At 28.8% G+C, this 14184-nt stretch overlaps 1 protein-coding gene across 1 annotated transcript in view; it reads right to left on the bottom strand.

Moving 5' to 3' along the window:
- The window catches only part of LOC127279260 (protein slit), a 257827-nt gene extending 243643 nt beyond the window's left edge, over positions 1-14184 (bottom strand). Inside the window, exon 1 of the mRNA XM_051301513.1 lies at positions 13815-14184. The gene's annotated coding sequence lies outside the window, so the exon portion shown is untranslated. The remainder of the gene's footprint in view (positions 1-13814) is intronic.

The raw sequence follows: 14184 nt of genomic DNA, 5'->3' as shown, positions 1-14184 counted from the left end.
TACGTGGGGACATGTTTTTACAGAAGATAGTGATCGGGCACGAGCGGGATTCTTTATTCCGCACAGGGAGCGCTCCGCTGGTCTCTTCTCTGGTCCAGCACGAAAAGAGCAGATCCAACAGCGACGGAATTCTCGTCGTAAACTACGTTCCACAAGAAGCATGTCGTTCTCTCTCTTGCATTATGATAAATCTGGCGAATACGATCTTACGATTTTGCGCAACTTGATTTATCCTCTCCCTTCCCCCCCCCCATTTGCGAATCAAATTATTTTTTTTTAACCCGTGAGGAGAACATTAATGAATGGATGATCAAATTTATCTTTCACTTTTTGCATATTTTAATTAGCGATCCTTTAATTCGTTGAGGGGAGAATTTTTTTTACCTAAACATTTCCTTATTATCAAATAAAAAGCAATAAAAATTTTCTTTTGAAATGAAAGACTAAATACTATTATCCTTTTATAAATCTTTTTGCTTTCAATTTTACCCGACCCTAATGTAAACAATTCTTCTAAGATTCATAAAGAATCTCGTAAAGAATTTAATTGTCAATATAAGAAAATCTTTGTAAAAACATTAATCCGATCTCTTTTCACAAGAATAAAAATTCTTTTCTATAGCTTTATTCTCAACTGAATCAACGATAAAAAAAAAATTTTTTTTTGCAATAATTATATTATTTTGAAATATATGAACCAAATTGAGAGAAAGAGAGAAATATCGCAGTTTCAACAGTTTTTTTCTGACATACTTTTTTGCGTTTCAACGTTCTCATGTTTGCATATTCTAATAATATACTACGAGGAGAATTTTTCTCCAGAAATATTGAATATCTCGAGAGGAGATTCCAGAAGTGCTTTTGCGGTCTACACACCAACATATCTATCCACCAGGTCGTTCTTTTCCCCTGACCTGCTGCGTGGTGTGGGATCTCCTTTCGCCTGACCCTGATGTCAAATATATACGTAAATATGAGTGAAAACGCGATACACGACAAATAAAAGGAAATGTCGATTAAAGACAGTTCGTGCCTTCCAATAGTAAAGAGACGCCATTTCAAATAAGCCTTTAATAATAAACAACGGAAAAATTTGTCCAACAAATCATAAACTCGCAAAATTCTAAGTAGCGCAGCACATAAAGGCTGTACAGAGAAAAAAAAAATTATTTGATTTAAATAATCGGTGACTTGCATTTGAATATTCTCCAAAATTTCATTATTGACACAAATCTTATTTGAAATAAATCTCATTTAATGTAAAACTCATTTGTCATAATGATCTTTTAACATAAAAAACCGATTTTGACATAATTCTCATTTGGCATAAAACTTATTTAAAATAAATCGCATTTGTCATAAACCACATTTGACATAAATCTCACTATAACATAAATCTCATTTGGTATAAACCACAATTGATATATAAATCTCACTTTAACATAAATCTCATTTGACATAATTATGCAAGTTTTATGATAAATAAGATTTATGTAAAATTAAATTTATGTTAAGTGATTTTTATGGCAAATGTAAATGATGTCAAATTCGGTTTATGACAAATGAAATTTATGTCAATTGTAGTTTATGCTAAATGATATTTATGCCAATTGTGGTTTATGTCAAATGTGGTTTATGTCAAATGTGATTTATGCCAAATGCGATTTATGTTAAGTGAGTTTTATGGAAAATGTTGTCAAATTAGGTTGATGACGAATGAGATTTATGTCAATTGTAGTTTATGCTAAATAAGATTTATGTCAATTGTAGTTTATGCTAAATGAGATTTATGCCAATTGTGGTTTATGTCAAATGTGGTTTATGTCAATTGTGATTTATGCCAAGTGCGATTTATGTTAAGTGAGTTTTATGGAAAATGATGTCAAATTAGGTTTATGACGAATGAGATTTATGTTAATTGTAGTTTATGCTAAATGAGATTTATGCCAATTGTAGTTTATGTCAAATGTGGTTTATGTCAAATGTGTTTTATGCCAAATGCGATTTATGTTAAGTGAGTTTTATGGAAAATGATGTCAAATTATGTTTATGACGAATGAGATTTATGTCAATTGTAGTTTATGCTAAATGAGATTTATGCCAATTGTGGTTTATGTCAAATGTGATTTATGTCAAATAAGATTTAGGGAATATTCGTGCGAGTCATTTTTTAAAAATATTTATTATCAAATAAATATTTATTTATATTAAATAACTATTATTTGACCCAACTAAATGGTATTTGTTTTAAATACACAAATTATTATTTCAAATAGAGTTTATTTAATTCAAATAAAAATTATTTGCTATAAGTAAATATTTATTTGATAATAAATATTGTAATAAAATTATTATTTATTATTATTATTATTATAATAATAAAAAAAGTCAAATACCTGATTATTTGAATCAAACATTTACTTTACTAATAAACGAAATTGTAATACAAATTTATTAATTCAAAACTAATAATATATTTTGATTCAACTATTTTAATGTTTGGATTCCGCTACACTGAATTAGTGTGCTTGTGTAATATTGAGGATTAATTGTATAAGCAATTCAACACTCATTAACCGATGTCAATGAAGTACTGTATTGATATATATGCAATTAGAGTGTGTTGATTACGATTTTTAGTAATGAATCGTTAATAACTGAAATTGGCAAAACTGTAATTAACGTGGTGTTTTACGCCAAGATAGGTCATCTGTTTTCGAGTGTTATAATCGGTAGCGAGAGCAAAATCACCGTAACAGCTATATACATATATATATAATAATGTTATGAATACCAGATATATAATGTTTGCCAATTTAGATTGTTTATGCGACAGTGCGTGAATTGAATTTACACCAAAAAATAATGTTTGTAATATTAGTTTTGATAAAAAAAAACTTACATTTTCCATGTTTGAATTAAAATTGTATTTTGAGTTATTACTATAATTTGATTATATTACTCATCGTTTTTATTTCCATATTATACGTTTTATTAATAATTCTATACTTTAAAAAAAAAATACAGCCAATTTGTAACAATTTAAAATTTAAATTCATTATATGATTGAACTAATTTGAATATTTAAAACACAATCTGTATTTATACTGACGACTCTGTTAAATCTCTTATTCAATGAATCAAGTTGAATAAAAGTTTTACAAAACAAATATTATTTCATACATTTTTTTTTTTTGGTTTTATTGCAATAGTAATAAAAAATTGTAGAAATTGTATAAAATTGAAAAAATAATTAAAAACCCTAGGATAGAATTACAAAAACCTCGATTTTGCCACGCTATATGCTTGTATGAAGTTAATTTACAAGAGCCAGAGGCACACACGCAAGGGGGGTTTATATGCGCATTTACAAACAACCTACAGACAACTCGAGATATCACGAAATTACTTAACCGCACATGACAAGCCGAATATCACTTCCTATTATTTATCTTAAAGAACAACATGATTTATTCTAAACAAGGAGAAAAGTATACTGAATGCTATACACAACTAGTAATAAAGATAAGACAGTTAAGAAGATTTGAGAAAAAGAGAAGATGTAAAAATAAGTAAAGAAAAAAATGCAACACGAGAATATATGATGTGAAGAAAATAAAACAATTACCTACTCTTCATGTATAGAGAGAGGGTTTATTTTCACCCCCTCTGAAAATGTGGTATAAGGAAAACTTGCCCCTTGAGGTATAACAACTATGCCCTCTATAGAATTGTGTTCGCGCACGCACACCCACACTTATTTCACGTTGGCATTCACGCACGACCGATAATATGTATTCGTATGCATACGCAAGTATATTTTTCATACCCGCGGCGAACATTATTGCGACCCCAAGGGACAAGGGAAGTTCGCTTTATGGGAATAGCAAATGCGTACTACACAGTCGCAAGACAAGTCACAAAACGGACAGGTGGAGCTTCTGATATACATCGTGAACGCGTGTTTTTTTTTAAATATATGTACCCAAAAAAATTTTCATATAATCACATATTCATGCAAATTTTTTTTTGCAAAAGATATTCTTTTTGATTTTATGACATATGATTTTTGAATATAAATAATAAATTATATTAATTACTGTAATATATATTCTAAAGTGTTGACATTTTCTCTATAATAAATATTAAAAACATTTTTGCTTGCAATTTTAATCAAAAAAAAATAAATATTTTTCCATCTTTTTAACAAACACGAAAGAAAGTAAAACTACTTTTATAACACCTGGAAAAGCGATAATAAAAGATAAAATTGAATAACAGGAAGTTGATTTTTATCTCCATATATATGACAGTGTGAATATAATATTGAACATATAAAGTCAAATTTCTTTTATTCAAAAACTATAAAAGAATTTGTATTTTAAATACCTATACACATATGGCCTTCGAAAGAAATTATATATACACATTTATTCCTTGAAAAGTCAACTTTTCTGACATTTTTATTATATACCCATTTTTTGAATATATAATCGCGTTGAAAAAATGTGTTATGAATAAAATTTCCCTCTTGAATTGAATTTCCACTAATTTTTAACTAATTCATCTTATGGCCATTAAAGATTCTCTTTTATAAAAGAACTCTTAAAATAAATATATTATACACCTTTAGAACCAGTTTTTATTTATAAAAGCGTGCTCCGTAATTCTTGCAATTTAAATTTCAAGCCACAACAATGTCAAATTTTGTAACAAGCTAAATTATTGGCCCTTTAAACCCAAAAAAAAAAAAAAAAAAAATTAGAATTGCAAAATTTTCATCACACAGAGAGAGTTTTAAAAAAGAAGTGAGTGACTATTCTCTCTAATTAAGCAAGTTGTAAACTGTTTTATACAAGAGAGGTATTAAGCTTCTTTTTTCACTCTTTAAAATTCAAGTACTTTTTAGAAAACTCTTTTTATTCTACGCAAATTTTTTATTTATATTTTTCACATCAAATGACTACCAAAAAAAATTTTATTTAATCCTTTCAGCTTTTTGATAAAAACAAAAGAAAAATTTTAAAACGAGCCCAAACATAAAAAAATCAATTATATTTTTAATCCTAAAATTTTTCGCCTTTAAAGTCCCTATTCTTTTGATGAAATTCAAAAGTTGTAGAATAATTGATCTGAGAAAATAATAATAATAACGAAAGAGGTAGAAAAAAAAGTGAAACGATAATGGTTCAATAATATGAAGGATACGAGGATAAGATGAACGTTAATGGAGATAAAGATACATGCAATCCGCAAGTAAGGTGTCCTACACAAGTCTGTGGGATGTTTAACGGTTTCATAAATTGAAATTTACGGTCCCTCACCAGTGTTCTCTCTACACCCCTTTTGGCTACCGCCGCCTTCGTCAGGTCCCCCATGAATAATTCAACCCCCTTTGGACCAAAGCAGATATCTCTCTTTGTATAAACGCAATGCTGTGTATGTACTATATATATAGAGAGAGAGGAAATTTACGTTGATTTTAACAAAACACTATACGTGTTCCAGCATTTCTAGGGCTTAGAAAATCGTTTTCAGCAAATTTCTGAGGGAATTTTCCCGGTTGAAAACCACTTTTTGAATCTTACTTCGCTGATTTTAAGCCTCTCAAGCGTCTTAAGCCTTGAGCGAAAAGCTTATATGAGTTGCTTTCTGCTTCCTCTTTCTCACATCTTCTTCTTCTTTCTTTGCTGTACACAGTATATGTGACACTACTATTCTTATCTAGTCTCTTTTGTGTCTTCTTCTGACTCTAGCTTTCTGACTAGTGTCTTTAATACTCATTGTCGGTCCTTCTTACTCCCTCTGCTCTATTTCGAAACGAGTGTTCGCGGTAGCGTGAAGTTAAGCGGTCTCAGCAGAGAGGAAAGCGAGAAATAAGCTCGTCTCGTCGTCAAGGAGGGAAGATTTACCGAGACGAAAGACTCTTGTTGCTCCTTTATCAACGGCGACGTCGCGAAAGAGAGAGAAAGAGAGAGAGCCACCGTCGCTCCGTTAGCTCATTATCTTAATACTTCAGGTGCTTGATTTGCATCTTCATATTTAACCAACGACAATCGACATTTCAGCAAAATTGCCACTGCTGAAAAGTTCCTTACTATCACCATAATCTTCTTTATAGCTCAATTACTAATTACTGTTATCATTTAATTTTAAATACGCTCGATAATTAATTCCAAAAATATGTTTACAAGTTTTCTCAACAAATATATATTCATTTATTCATTCCAGTTTTGTTCGAAAAGATTTTTCCGCAAAAAAAAAGTGGAACTATATATATATAAGAAACTTACAGTATAAAGTACTTTTCAATTGTGGGGTAAAAGTTTTCATTGGAAAATAGAGAAAAGGAAAATGCATCTCACATTTGAGATGATCGAGCGAATAGCCGTTAACGTCGGCATGATCTCTTTCCGCTAGAAAGAACACGCATCTTTCTCTCCAAGCTTTTTCAAGTATGGCTTGCGAAATTAGTCGGGCATGAGCTATGAAAAATTTTAAATTCAGATCGCAAAAAAAAAAAAGAAAAAAACCCAAGAAAATATCCTTCCGCATCAGATTTCTTACTCCCGTCGCGGTGCATTTACGACACAAGGATCGAAAACGACATAAATGAGAGAGACGCAAGAGAGAGAGAGAAAGAGCTTTTCGCGGAATATGATGCACGAAAATAGAAATAGTCCCACCCCCTTTACTTTTATTAAGATTCAAAACTACGCCCAGAAACAAGAACGAGAAAAACCACTTTCTTAAATGAGATATTTAAATTCTAAAAATTTACATAAAATTGAAAAGGCCTGATATAAAAAAAAAAGAATGTTGATGATATATGTATGAGCAATACTACCAATCACTTCATAATGTGAAAATTGTTATAAGAATCGTTTCGTCACCAAAATGGTAATTTTTGCATATAGACATTTTAAATAATAGTGTGTTTTTTTTTTATAATAAGCGTAAAACTAAAGCATAACTCGATAATTGATTATGAACATACTATTGCATTATCAACGATATTAGATCGATCTTGAATACACACAATTATCGAAAGAATGTTATCCATTAATGATGTAGGACTCATGGCATAAATCCAATGGACACGTTTCACTTTCCTGTCAATGCGACATGCTTGCGCTTACATGGCACGCAACTATTCGCTTTGCGACTTGAATATAGCTATAATATTATAGAATATATATCACAACGCAAGATTTTATCCATCCTCTTGTCGTTCATTTCGTATCTTGCATTCATTTACATATAACAAAAATTCTACCTTTATCAACAGACCCGCATCTATATAGACAAAAACCGTTATATAAACTATGATCCTCCCCTTTCAAATAATAGAGAGCAAAACAAAATCAAGATCATTGTTTAAAAGCATGATGATCACTTTTTAACTTTTCGTCACATTACAAATATCTCACTTTTAATCTATCGATATTTCAAATCCTTCGAAAAATACTCAAAAGAAAAGTATGTAAATAAAATAGAAACCACGCGGAAAGAAAATAAATATCTTTTATCAAAGTATTTTCTAAATTTTTGGAAAAACTTCTATTAACTTAATAAAGGATTTAATAAATTTTGGTAACATTTAAAGCCTGTTTTCATATCGCAAAGAGTAAAGTAGAGAATGGATAAATTAAGTTGGATAAAGTATTGGAGGTTAAATTTGCGTCTGCGCACAATACTTAAAAATGCGATTGATGATTGGATAATCTTCTTTTCGTGTGTTCTGCGCAGACGCGAATTCATCCCGCTCTATTTATCTTTACTTAATTTATACAATTCCTACCTTATCCTTTGAGATGAAACTAACCTCTTAGTAATGAATCAAATACGTTTTACCAAATTTTTATTTTTTAAAAGCAATTTGAAATAGGTATGTCGATGAAGTTTACAACGTTTATAATCAACGATTAAAAATTAAAAATACTTTTTAGGCGGAAAAAAAAAAAATTTATTGCTTACAAATTTTTCTTTTATAAAAATTAATTGATCAAGAAACGTTGCAACAATTTTCTCAAACAAAAAATTGTAATAATTTATATAGAAAAATAATTTTTCTTTTAAATCGTTGATCATATAAACGTTGTGAACTTTACAGACGTATAACTATTGTAAATTTCATAAAAATTTATTAAATATTAGTATTTCTTATATGGAAATTTCTCTTTTTACCATATTTTCCACAACTTAAAAATAATTTAATATTTATTTTATGAGCCGAAAGTTTTGATCGTTCAAATGAACGAAATTTTTTTTTTTTGCAACTTCTTTAAGTACAAATTTTATTACAAAATATTTTTTTAAATATCTAAAAAGAAGTTATTTAATTTAATAATTGTTTAATTTACTTTTTTGTTTTACATTGCTATCATAATTTTTTAATAATTTATAGGTTGAAAAAAATATTTCGTTCATTTGAACGTTCAAAACATTTGGCTCATTTTATTTTTCTGTCTGAAATAAACGAAAGATATGCTAAAACTATATTCAAATAATAGGATTAAGTCAATTCAAACGAGGATCACGAAAATTTACCCGTATATGTAAAATCCGAAAATTATAGCCCACACCTGTGCTTATATAAGGGTGTGACACCTTTAAATATAGATTACACACCCTCAAAAAAAAGCTGCTTCAATTAATTAAATTACACCAGTTACGAAATACAGCTCAGTATATATTATTCCAACGAAATAACAAAATACTAAATTTAGAAATACGAATTTAAAACCTCAAACTTTTTGGATTACTAAGTACAAAAGTTGGAGAAAATTTTCCAATCAATAATAGTCCCGACATACATCACTAACAATAAGAATAGAATACATGAATTTTATTTTTAAAATAGAAACCAAGACATGATATACTTATAAATTTATAGAATATCGTGTGGCCATAAATAAGCTGAATTAGTGAATTTGGGTCACAATCGCACAAATTTATATGCTTAATTCATAAAATAATAAGAAAATTTTAAACATATACCGACGCAGGAAAAAAAGTCCTATTTAAAAGTTTAATAAGAATTTTCCTCCTGTATATATAGAAGAAAGTAACGCGCATCATTTTATAATACGCATGTTATATGAAAATATTTTTTGTTTTTATTACGTCATAATTTTGATTAACGACATACTTGAAACATTTTTATGTATATTCCAAGACTATGTAATTTTTAACAAACACACATACCACTAACAAAGATAAATGAGTTTCATTTATACTTTATAGCACTTTCTCAACAATCAGTTTATGATTCAGTCATTTATGAATGGGGTGATCATAAAACAAAAATAAAAAAAAAAGAAGAAGAAAAAGGCCCCTTAAAAATCGATCGCGCGCAGCATCTTTGACAGCTCGAGTTGAAATTTATTTATGGGGGTCAATATATAGGGAGTGTATTTGAAGTGAACGGTGTGTTTCTAGTTGAGCGACTAGAGTATATGCGTACATATACTCATTTAAATGAAATAAATCTTGTTACGAGTAATTTTCGTCCAGCGGCCGCCGCCGCCGTTTCGAAGGCGAAGGGCTTTTAAGCCAACGGTCGAGAAAGAGCGAACTAGCCAGTAGACGAGACAAATGGATTTCGTTCCATCAACCGATCGATCTCTGTAGTGTGATTAGATTCCAACTTCCCCTAAGGATAACTATTGGTGAAACTTTGTCTCATCCACTTCTTTTTTTCCAGGCTACTTTATCATTTGAATGAAAGTGAGAATTGAAACAAAAAAAACTAAAAATTATTACTAATTTTGAAAATCAACATATATCGTAAATATTGCGGCATAAAACTCAAAGGAAAATACAGTCCCAACAATGATTCATCTTATCAACAATGTTATCATCGGATATGTTCTTTTGAAGTGAGCCGATGAAAGAACTCAAAAAACTGACTTCTGTTTATGTTTTGAACGTCAAGTCGTATTGTGGCGAGAGGTCCATTCGTGACTGGAGTCTGTATCTTTCTTCACTGATGTTTTTTTTTTTTTTTTATTTTCTCTCTCTCTCTTTCTCTCGTTCTTCAACTCTCATTCAGTTCTCTGGACTCCAAGAGAGGTCGGGCAGGTTCTTCTCGCAAAGAGTTTTTTACTCGAATATTTCCTTTTGCGTTCGTTCATTTTACCGGTGTGTCCCAGGTCCGACCCCATCGCCTGGGTTCGTTGAACGCTCTCCTGATGCTTTGCTTCTTCTTCTTCTTCTTCTTCAACATCTTTCCACTCTCGCCATTCGCAAATCTTGGTTTAAGGGCCTCAGCCATACGGAAGGGGAAAGAAGTAAAGCTAGCTCCAGTCCCTTTTCGGAAGTGCACTCGAGATTTCTTCAATCGTCTCGAGCTTTCGCTACGAGACGGTTTCTTTAGAAGTGCCTAGGACTTACTCGCACAAGAAGTCTTCACGTTTATGGAAAATAAATGTTTTCTATTGAAAGAAGCCTATATATATATAAAAAAGAGTATTTAATTTATAAAGTTTCTTGAAACACAAAACTATTACACTTCTTTTTCGAAAAAGAACCTATCTCCATCTCATACTGATAAAATAAAATCTTTTTTTTTTCAAATTCAATTTGATATCACCCGAAATGTATAGTTTATGTAACGCAAGGGTATTTTTTCCCACTCGAACGATTGTATATAATAGCAAACCCCTATACTAGTGTTGCATAACCTTTACGTCACTGTATTTTTTTAATTTAAAAAAATAACATGAAAAAAATCAACTTATTGTTAACTATATATCCAATGGACTGTTATGTAAAAACTTTATCACCTGAGATTTGAATCGGTATGAATTATTTTTTTTTGTATTTATAATACACATTATATTGTATTGTAGTATATATTAGTTAAAATTTGGGTATTAATTTTAAAACAAAATTTTTTGTAACAATTGTTATATTGTACAACCAGCGATAATATTGTTTTCAACAACTATTAAAATTCAAAATGTTATTTTGTACTCTCTAAATCTGAATCAGTAGAAGTTTTGCTAATTCAATCAGTACTTTTCATTTCAAATGAAGTTTCAGTTATTTTTTTAAATTTACTATAATATAATTAGTGAATATGCAAGCAATAGAAAATAACTTATGTAAATCAGTAATTTGTATATAACATAACCTTTAAAATTAACTATTAAATCAGTGCCGCCGCCATATATTTATATTACTGATTCAATCAGTAATTGATATTTTACTAATTGAATCAGTAAATTACTACTAATTGTCAGTTGCTCAATTCTCGCTATGGCAATTAGTAGATTTCTACAGCTAATCAGTAAAATATAACTGATTCAGATTTAGAGAGTATATAACTGAAAATAATACATTAATTTATTTTTAAAATTAAAAATATAACAATAGTACTAAATAAATTTTTGTATTTTAATAGTTATACACCGGTAATCACCGATTGTACAATATATAACAATTGTTTGGAAAATTTTTGTTGCAAAGTAATATTTTTTTCCAATTCTTTTTTTTTTCTAACAAAGTTCAAATTCTATTTTGTTTTCTAATAAATTTGAATTCTCACCAATAAATTTAAATTTCTAAAGAAGTTCAATTTGAAATTATTTTTTATCATTCTCAAGAAACTTCGAAAAAGTCTTATCAATTGTTTTTGTATCCAAATCAAAATTATTCGAAATTACATTGTGAAAATCAAAATTGTAAAATTTTAAATTGTAATAAATATAATACAGAACAAAATGGTTGTAAAACTAAAAAAAAGTCGCAAAGGAAATTTTTTTTTTAAAAGAGGTATAATATAGAAATCATTTGTTAGAAAAATAATATTTTAGAAATCAAAGATTGTTAGAAAATTTTTTTTTAGAAAAACAATTTCATTAGAAAAGGGGCTTTTTTTTAGAAAAAAAAAGAAAATATTTTTTTTTTCGTAAAAACGACCACCTACCGAGTAAATAATAAAAGTTATCTTTTTTTTTAAATAAATAAAATAAACTTTAATTAAGCTTATGTAAATTTAATTGGTAAATTAGGTCACAATCTTATATATGCATTAGAGGCATTTCACACTTTCTCCGCAATGTATCTTTTGCAAATGCAAGATAGAGAGACCAATATCTTATCACAGTACTCGATGCGCAAATACCGGATTCTCGAGTTTAAAGTGAGCAACGCGATGCGGTAGGTCGAAGATATGAACGCAATTGAGACAGGTAAAACCGCCAAGCAATTTCCTCAATCTGCACAAAATCTGTCGTCAACAAAAATGAAAAAAAATAGCTCTAAAAAAAACCCTCGAACGAAATTGTAAATTCAATATTTTTTTTTTTTTTAATTTTTTTACTAACTGACAAATAAAAGAAAAAATGAAATGAAACAAGATTAATTCCTCTCTCTTGCACATGAAAATTACTTTACAATCCCATTTTGTAATTCATTTAATATATAAATCGAATTTGAATAAATGAGCGATTCTTCGTCAAAATGTCATTCAATTTAAATTAATTACAATTAAATTATTTTCCAAATGAAGTATAGATATTACTTTTACAATTCATTTTTATCATATAAAAATTCAATATAACTAATTAACTCAATTATTTGAAAATAATTTTTCAAACTTTATAATAGTGAAATTAAATTATATAATTATTTCATTTAATAAATTTAATTTGATTTAGATTTTCTCGCATATAAATTTAATAAAGCAATAAAGAGGGTAGATGAATGAATGCATTAATTGATTTCGATTCAATTTACCCCGCTGACTTTATATTTGGTAAAGACTTTAAATATACTGGCACAATAATATTCATAAAATTTGCATTTCCCTTCATTGTTTACTTTTGTGTCTGGGTCACCGTATTCTTTGCTCAGGGTCTAAAAGGGAATAATGTCAACATATACATTTATGGAGCATTGATAAAAGGGACGTCTCTATTCAAAATTTTAATCTGACAGTAAATAACACCTGGACCAGCCAGTATAAAAATATTTTCCACTTAATATCTCTTCTAAATATTTAAACAAATTTAAACCATTCTAATCAATTTATAAAAATTTTCTACTAAGCATTTGATAAAAAATTCATTTTCCCTAAACAAAAAATTCTTAAACTGAGGATGTAAATTAAAAAATATTAATTAAGTGAAATTAATTTTAATTTTGAAAAATAAATTTATAACGGATGCTGCAAGCGAAAACTAAATTTTTTTTTAAATAACAAATTTACATTCTCACTAGAATTTTTTATAACCAAGAAAAACAACATTTTTACTACAATAAATTCTCAAGTTTTTAAAAAAGTTTTTAAATCGAGTATATAACTTTATAAAACAGTTTATTGTAGAAACGAAAAATTTCTTTTATTACGGTTCGTGTTTTGTCAAGCAATAAACTGAACAGAACCAAAAAATTCTGTGGTAATAAATAAAAGCCCGATTTATGATTTTATCACCAAATCACTTTCCAATTCATGAGTGTTAAAACGAAATTTGTAAGGACATGAAATTTAAATTGATCATTAAAAAACTTTCGAAACATAATGAAAAGAAGATTTTAAACTTTGGATAATTTTCATCGTTTAAAATTGCAGCATCATAAAAAAAATGTACACGTGAACAATTACAATATTTAAAAACACAAATTGTATAATATATCACCAATAGTATAAGAAACGTAATTGTTATACGTTGATTTTTCAAAACACACAAAATAGTACAAAACAATATTTCGAAGTTTAAAAAAGTATCTACTTTTTAAATAATAAACTAACCTAAAAACCATATTTCTAGGGGAAATAATAAAATTTAAAAAAAAAATTGACTCACCAATTTGTTGATTGTTGAAAAGGATCCGTGTTTTAATAAAATATCACCAATGTCATGCTCACGTAAATCAAAGAAATAAATAACAAACAGTTCACAAAATTAGTTCCCAACTCAAGTCACTTTGATGATAAAACTTCCAGTCGATGAAAACGATCACAAAATTGAAAATTGTTAATAATAAGATAAATTATAAAATTGTTATAAATGATATTTCTATCCTTGATACTTTGCTCCGAAAAAAAGGAAAACATGTAACCTGCTCTCTATATAGAACCGCTCGGTTCGAGAACTCGCGCTCAACTGGTCGCCGGCTCCTTCGCGCGGATTCCACCTCGACCAATCGGAATCGAGACTGCGCGGCGCGCGCCTC

The sequence above is a fragment of the Leptopilina boulardi genome, unplaced genomic scaffold (assembly GCF_019393585.1).
Source record: "Leptopilina boulardi isolate dan_hultmark-lab unplaced genomic scaffold, ZJU_Lbou_2.1 LbouV2_112, whole genome shotgun sequence".
Lineage (NCBI taxonomy): Eukaryota > Metazoa > Arthropoda > Insecta > Hymenoptera > Figitidae > Leptopilina > Leptopilina boulardi.
The sequence above is the reverse complement of the archived record's forward strand: the minus strand, read 5'-3'. Positions and strand labels throughout refer to the sequence as shown.